An 8,621-nucleotide genomic window follows, 5' to 3' on the forward strand; every position below is an offset into this window, starting at 1 on the left:
AAAATCTTTACAATATTGTCTTAAAGAATGTTTTTTTCATGCTTTCCCTACACTCAATTTACCTAGTTGAATCGCTGCAAACATAACCTTTTGATCATCTGATCACTGAAACATTAGTTCTATTATCTGTTGCCTCCAAAAATTTATAGCAGATCTGAATCTTTTGACCCCATCTCAGCAAAGTAGTAATTAATGTCAGATACATTTTGATAACACTATTAAAATTGTTGTAAATGCTTGAGCAGCTAATTAGAGAGAGTAGATTCTGTACTACTTTATCAAACATCACCCTAGAGTGAATATTATCATTCGGATTAAACAAAATAAAATTCAGTGCTTTCAAAAAATAATCAAATAAAGTGTATTTTCATATTGGTTGCATTTACAGAGGGGACATATTTAACAAACAGTAATTCCTTCTCTGTCTTTCAGAGAGTGAAATGACATTTTGACCCAACACATTCTTTATATGAAGATGACACTGCTCATGTTTTGAGAAGTTATGAAACTGTGCTGAGGTCAATGCTAGGTCCTGCAATCTTGTACAAGATTAATTTTTCCAATATATATTGTGAGTGTAGAAAGGATCAGAGGAGGCGTGTAGGTTATGCGAGTGTCTGATGAAATTTTCCTTTGACACCTGCTGCCTGTCCCACATTCTTTTATGAAGAATTGTTACTTAAACTTGATGAGCTAAAATATTTTGTCTGTTATTTCCTTATGAGTGAATATATTTCATAAACTTCAGCATTATTTTCAGATTTTGTGAATATTAAACTAAATTTGAGAAATTAAGACATGTTTTGCTCTCAAATATTTTCCCAACGTTTTGAATTAATTAAAGACTAAGATGCAGTTGGCAGAGCTATTAAAGTAATTTTAAATCCAAGATTTTAGACTGTCATCACTTGGTCAAAATAACCTCCAGACTTTAATAAATCTCTTGATTACTTCACACACTATTACTGTATTTTTTTTCTTTTTTAAAGTCAATGTAATATGCATGTATTCTCCCTTTCTAACTGAAAACTAGAAGTATATAAAAAAGACCAGTTAGAAACATTCAAATTACTATTTTGAACTTTAAAAGACAATCATCAAAACAAAATAAAAATGAAGGTTTTTGAGTTTCAGATGTTATTTTTTTAAAATAATATCTTTATTTAAGCACCATGATTACAAGCATGATTGTAGTTGGGTTTCAGACAAAAACAGAACACCCCCCTTTACCAGTGTAACATTCTCACCATCAATGCCCTGATCTCCCAACTCTCCCACTCCTGCCTATCTTTGAGACAGGCATTCTACATCTCTCACTTATTAAAATTGTCGTGATAGTTTTTTAGTTATTTTTTTAATTGCACTCAACACTCTTTGTGGTGAGCTTCATATTGTGACCTGGTCTTTCCATCCCTCATTTCTATTGTCTCTAAGCATTATCACAATAATGTATTTTATGTTTCTTAAAACCCATAGTTAAGTGAGACTAGTCTGTGTCTATCTCTCTCCCTCTACTTATTTCACTCAGTATAATAATTTTCATGTGCATCCATGTATAGGAAATTTTCACAACTTCATCTCTCCTGACAGCTGCATAATATTCCATTGTATATATGTACCACAGTTTCTTTAGTCATTCATCAGTTGAAAGGCATCTTGGTTGTTTCCGGATTCTGGTTATTGTAAATAGTGCTGCAATAAATATAGGTGTGAGGAAGCCTTTTTTGTGCCTAGGTATATCCCTAGGAGTGATATAGCTGAATCATATGGATTTTCAGATTTTAAATATTACTAAGAAGTGTTTAAATTCTATGTTAAAATGAAATTTTAAGAGGTGATTATAATTCTATGTTAAAATAAAATCGGAGATTATTGGCCTCTAGTTAACTACTGCTTATTTCTATGATCATTAATAGCTAATAGAATGAGCATAAACTCTGCTGTCCTTGAATACAATGTTTGTGTTAATCAATAATTATTACTCTTATCTAATAAAATGGTCTACGACTTTTTTTTGGGGGGGGGCACACCCGGTGACGCTCAGGGATTACTCCTGGCTATGCGCTCAGAAGTCGCTCCTGGCTTGGGACCATATGAGACTCCGGGGGATCAAACTGCGGTAGGTCCTAAGCTAGCACAGGCAAGGCAGACACTTTACCTCTAGCGCCACCGCGCCGGCCCCAGTCTACGACCAAGAAAAGTCTTTGCTACAAGAAAAAATTTGGTTTTGGTTTTTGGTTTTCAGCCACAATGGTTACTACTGGCTCTGCACTCAGAATTTATTCATGGTGATGCTCAGGATACTGAGAATTGAACCCTGGTCAGCCACTTGCAAGGCAAATGCCCTACTTCAATGTGCTATTGCTTTGGCACAATAGCAGAATTTTTTTTGTTGTTATTGTTTTGTTGGAGCACATCCGATGTGCTCAGGGGTTATTCCTGGCTATGCTCTCAGAAATCACTCCTGGTTTAGGGGCCCATATGGAATACTAGGGGATTTAACCGTGGTACATCCGAGGTTAGCGCTGGCAAGGCAGACTCCTAACCACCTGTGTCACCTCTCTGGCCCCGATAGCAGAATTTTTATAGTTCAGGAACATACTTATCAACTGTCACTGTTCTTCCAATCAGCGAAGCAAGTTACTCATTTTTCATTAACTATTTAGCTACATTCATACAATTAAATAGTATACTTCATGCACTAGAAGACATGTATCTTATAGTATCTAATAATATATGATTCTGTTTATATATGGCTATATTAAAATAAAATACTTAATTTTAACAATGTTATGTAGTTTTGCTTGAAGAGTTAATACACAATTCTAGGTATGCCATAATCTAAATATGTCTAGTAAGTTTTCAGTAAAAGAGATATTAAATGTTATATAGACATATATATGATATATATTATATTTATATTATGGTATAACTGGAAAAATACATTAGCTAATTTAATCACAATAAAACATCCAAGCAGTTAAGGTTATGTTATTTTTTCTAACTTCACAGAAGACTGTTAGTTTGAAGAAGTTGAATGATTTTCCAAGAATTCCTACCTATTCTCTAGTGTATCCAATATCTCCATATTCTGTCATATGACTTCATGTTAAATGTGTAGTTAACATTCTGAAAGCACCATCAGTACCTTGATAGAATAAAAATGTTTTCAAAGGATTTCTGATCTGCTAAAGGAAAACAGTTTTCAGGGAAGAAAAGAAACTGGGGACATTGTAGGCCTATCTTCTGAAAGTCATTCACATGGACTGGTCAGGATTGAAGATGTTTATGACAGTACTCAGACATGGATACTTATATTTTGTGTTCCTCTCATCTCTGTTTCAAGATCTGAGTACACTATTTACCATTTGCTTTTTAAATCTAGTTTGTAGTTATATTAATTAATTTCTAAAAAGTTGGTAATATTGGGAGTTTGCAAGGCCTGACAAAAATATCTTTGAATTATAAGACTTGACTTAGTGAAAACTGTTGAAGTCATAGATTAATCTCCTTTTAGAAATACCATAGAAGGATCATAGTTGCTCTTTTCCTTATATACTGACACTAATGCAAAGAAATATTCAATAACAACCCTTATATTGATCCATAAATGCAGCTTGTGAACATTGCCTAGAAAAATGTTGAGGTTATTGAATTCTTTATCTTATTTAGAGACTTAATATCATAGTGCCAAGTGAAATAAGAGGAAACCCAAATAACTGTTGGACATGAAACTAAGGATCTTAGGACTATTCTGTAAATGGTTCTTAGCACTGCCAAATAGTACCTTTTTCAGTGCTTCCCCTGAATCGATCACTGGATATTAAATCAGCGCTCTTGGAGTTTTAAAAACTTATGAGAATGGCTACTCTCTAGAACAATTATAATTTCTTTCACACATTGAATCATTGGCTTTTAAGAAACATTTGGATCCTTTTCTAAAGTTACATATTCAGAATTCAGCATGCTAAATATTCTATGTCCATTTTGCCGGTAAGGCCAGCTGCTGTCTCTGGAGCTTAAAACACTGAGAGGTATTTCGGGATTTGACCCAAGTTCAGTATTTATGTGCAAATCAATCCTCATATGCTCTATTTGTAAAGATTCCTCTGAGAAAAATAATCAATAGAATGTGTGTATAGCTATATACTTATAAGACACATATATTTATAATTTTGTATATGCATATATAGATATAAATATATAATCATATATTAATATACTCTCAGTAGAAAGTTAATGCATCTGTCTAAAGACACATTGTTTAATATATCTTGTTGATTCATTAACAGTAATGTATTAAATGTGCTTGAAAAAAGCTTAACTAATATGTCTCATACTTGGATGGGATAACTGGGCTGTCTTGAAACGAAACACATTAAACAGTACTCAGATGTAATTTTAAGTGCTCTTTTAAATATTAAATCACAAATAAAAATCACAAGAATGTACAAAGGAAATAAAAACACAATAAAACTAAATAGAGTATAACTGAACAACTTTTTTACTTTTAACTGCATGATTTATTAAACTTTTTAAAGAATATTAAAAGGATGGTTATTTGTAATTTAAAAACTGAAGGAGATGAAGTGACTTTTATGGTATTTTTTCAGTAACAAGACTGCAAAGCACAATGTTTGAGAGAGAGAATAGAGAAAATAGAAAGTATATTACAGGGGGAGGCAGAGGAAAAGATGGAGGAAGGAAGGAATGGAACTGGGGACATTGGTGGAAATGTGCTCTGGTAAAAGGTCTTGTAAAACATATGACTGTAACTGGTTAAGGGATGAGTGTTGGACATTGTATGACAAAATCAATTATGACCAACTTTATAATAATAAAAACTATTATGAACAATCTTGTAAACCATGGTGTTTAAATTTTCATGGGATTGTTGAGAAAATGCTAGGCCCTAAAGTATAGTGAGGAGAAGAAAAAAAATTGAATGTAGGATGATAAATACAAATACGAAAAGATAGAGGATAGTGTTAAGGGGTCTCTGGTGTTTTGGTAGAGTGAGGGAGATGGGGGGCATAGGTGGTAGAAAAGTTGCATTGGTGACTAAGGTTGTACATTTTTATGACTGAAACCCAGCTACAAACATGCTTGTAACCATGGTACTTAAATAAATATATTAATTTAACAAAAGGCAAAACTTAATATTCAAGCCATAGTCAAAAACAATGAAGTCATGAGGCCCAAACTTTAACAACCAATCTAAAAAAAATAGGCAGGCTGGGGCTAAAAAATATAAAGGAATTTTAAAAATAAAAGAAAAAGCAGAAACTATGATATCACTTTCTTTGACCTGAGCATACATATTGAATAATGGTGTCAATATTCTTTTTACTGACAAATTTTAGTAACTCTGCAAATTCTCAAATATGAGTCTGGAACTTATTAGGATCCAATATATTTCCATGGGAATGGACTAAATATAGTGAATCTAAAATTATGAGTAACACAATTTCTATTTAAGTCCCTCCTTTCTCCTATAATTTGCATTTGAACAGAAAATTCAAGATCTATGCAATTACATTGAAACTGTTATACAATTCTTGAAATACTAAGCAGTTTTAGTCAATTTAGCAGATTTTAGGCACTTCAGAGTGTGAATCAGCTGTCATTTAATTTCTTTGTAGCTTTTGCCACCAATTATATACCTCTAAAGTGGGCACAGTGACATCTATTTCTCAAATCTACTGTGATACTTGAATGAAGCATGAAATATTGCTATCCAGTACAGTTTTGAACACCTAATATATCTCACAAGTACCATTTCTTGCAAAGAAGTCTATTTTTATCCAGAATCTCTGGGAACAAAGTGGTTTCTTCCTGATTCCTCTTTCCCCTTATTTTCAGGGAAATCTAAATTCCAAGTGACAAAATAGAATAATTTATTCAGTAAATACTATCAATATACAATATATACTTTTATATAAATTAAATACCATATAGTTTTTCCTTTCTTGCATTGTTTACCATATACTTATATTTTACTAAATACATATATCTAATAAACTATTTTACATCCCAATGAAGAATATATAATAAATATTAACAAGTAAAAGTTTACAAATTGTATCTTACTTTTTGTTATTTTGGGGGGGAATATACCCACCTCTGGGTGCTCTTGACTTCCTCCTAGTCCTTCACTCAGAGTACTGTCAGTACTGTCAGTACTCAGGAAACAATATGTAGCACCAGAAATCAAACATGGATCACCTGCCTGGAAATTAGTGCCTTACCCATCGAACCAAAGAATCTTAGTTTTTAAGACTATTATAACTTGTTTCACTACTACATTATAAATTGTAACATTTTATTCTAATTTTTGTTTTGGTTTTGGTGCTAATTTTTGTTTTGCTCAGGTGCTCAGGTGCTCCTGGCTCTGTGCTCAGAATTCACTCATGGCTCGGGGGACCATCTGGGATGCCAGGGATTGAACTTTGTCCACTGGGTCAGCGGTGTACAAAGCAAACGCTCTAACTCTGTGCTACCATTCTGACACGAAATTTTTTAAAATATATTATTCATAAAAAGTGACCTATGTGTATCTGTGTGCATTTAGGATAGTATAAGTTATGGAGATTAGCAACATGATAATTAAACAAATACTTGAATGCTATTATAAGTATGTAAACATTTAAAGTTTATGACAAATTATGTATGGCTCATTTTTCATGAACAAATATAACTATTTTAGTTTATAAAATTCTCAGTGATATTGGGGCCAGAGAGATAGCATGGAGGTAGGGAGTTTGCCTTGAATGCAGAAGAAAGGTGATTTGAATCCTGGCATCCCATATGGTCCCCAGAGCCTGCCACTAGCGATTTCTGAGCATAGAACCAGGAGTAACCCTGAGAGTTCCCAGGTGTGATCCAAAAAAACAAAAACAAACAAAAAAATTGTGATATGAGAGAACTAACACTGAGTTTATTTTAGTAATGCAATAATAACTCAATCATTGATATAATTGAGTACTTTCTATTTGTAGAAAATTTTACTGAAAGTGTAGATTAAGCTGCTTATCTTTTGTAACAATCTTATGAAGTGAAATCAATTTCTATCTCTTAGATAAGGAAGTAAAAAGAAAAGTTTATGGAAATAATCTAAAATTATAGATAATAGGAAATAGGACTGCGATTGGAACTTATTTCTGTTGTCCAATTTTGTTTCATCTTTTTTAACTGGATTAATAATAAATATTTAGGAATATGTTAATCAAATCGCTAGATTTATATAAATGATTTTACAAAACATTTAATATAGAGGAGTTTCAAAGCCCATTTTAAATGTTTTGCTAGGAAAAAAGACTAGAAATATGGAGCTCAGTTGTCAGAAAAGACAAGCTAAAAGTGGTGACTCAAAATATGCAGGAGGTAATTGCTAATGCTGGAATGTTCATTGACATTGAAGAGGGTTTTCTTGAAATGTGGAAGATAAAACTTGATTCAAATAGCAAAGAATGAAAATTATAAAAGCCAGGAAATACATTTTATATAAACAGAGTTAAGCAATTATTTCTTTTTGTGATTTTCCATCCTGACCTACCAAGTATGGTTTATGTTGGAATATGTTTTCATTTTAGTCATTTGGGTTTAAAAATAGGTGTAAGACATTAAAAGTCGTCTCTCATTCAACACTCAATGAATAAAAAACAGCAAAATGAATATCTGTCTAAGAACATAGAAAACAAGAAGATAAAGTTCTATTTTTTTCCTCTATAAAGAGGTTTATACAACGATTGGAGCAGACATCAGGAAATTAGACCAAATGGCAGTGTTAAATCCATTAGCCAACCTACATTCTCCAGTGAAAAATGACATAACTTTTAACAGTTTGGGTGAAAAAATTAAATATGTGGTTAGAATCCCTAATTCCTTAGTGGGTTACTCCCCTAGTAAGTATTTGCTAAAGTTTCACCATATGTACTTCTTTGGCTCACACATCAGATCACGTGCAAAATTTATTTAACAGGCATATTCTCAAAACAGTTTAAACCATGAGAGATCCTTTTCCATTTCCTTGTTAAGTTTCTACTCCTTGTTATATATTCAGATTTTAAGGATACGTTTGCATTTGTGTGAATATAAGTTTGTGTTTACAGATTTTAAGATTATTTAGAAAAGTATATGCTTACTTTTTTTCTTTGAATCAGAATACTTTCTTTAAATTAAAGGAAATGTAATTATCAATACCAAAGGAAAAACAGAATAAAACTATTTTCTGTTGCTGACCAAGTGAAATGGTTCTTTCTTTCTTATTTTTGGCCCCCCATTCACAATACAGACCAGGCAAAGGGCCTGGGTTGAGGTGTAAATGGGGTGCATTTACTGTACCTCCTCTTTCTATTCAGTCAGTGTAAAGAACACAGCCTGTGGTAAGCATTGGGAGGTCTTATCTTTTCTTTTATTTTGATGTTTTTATATATACTAAAAAAACCTTCACCAGTGCAACATTCCCATCACCAATATCCCAAGTGTCCTTCCTCCCCACCCTATAAAGCCTGTCTAGAGTACAGGCCGGTGTGGGGTGGGAAATGATTCTTTCAAGTTTTATTCCAGTTAAGCAATATTTTTAAGATCAATTAAAAATTAATAAAACAAAAAATTAATAA

The 8,621-nt window shown here is 32.5% G+C and overlaps 1 non-coding gene across 1 annotated transcript; it reads right to left on the reverse strand.

Annotated features, from left to right (window-relative positions):
* Positions 1-8,268: 8,268 nt before the first annotated feature.
* LOC126005061 (small nucleolar RNA SNORA51) lies at positions 8,269-8,401 on the reverse strand. Its single transcript, XR_007494243.1, has one exon. It is a non-coding gene; the product is annotated as a small nucleolar RNA SNORA51 (small nucleolar RNA).
* Between the last annotated feature and the right edge of the window lie 220 nt (positions 8,402-8,621).

The sequence above is a fragment of the Suncus etruscus genome, chromosome 3 (assembly GCF_024139225.1).
Source record: "Suncus etruscus isolate mSunEtr1 chromosome 3, mSunEtr1.pri.cur, whole genome shotgun sequence".
Taxonomy (NCBI): Eukaryota; Metazoa; Chordata; class Mammalia; order Eulipotyphla; family Soricidae; genus Suncus; species Suncus etruscus.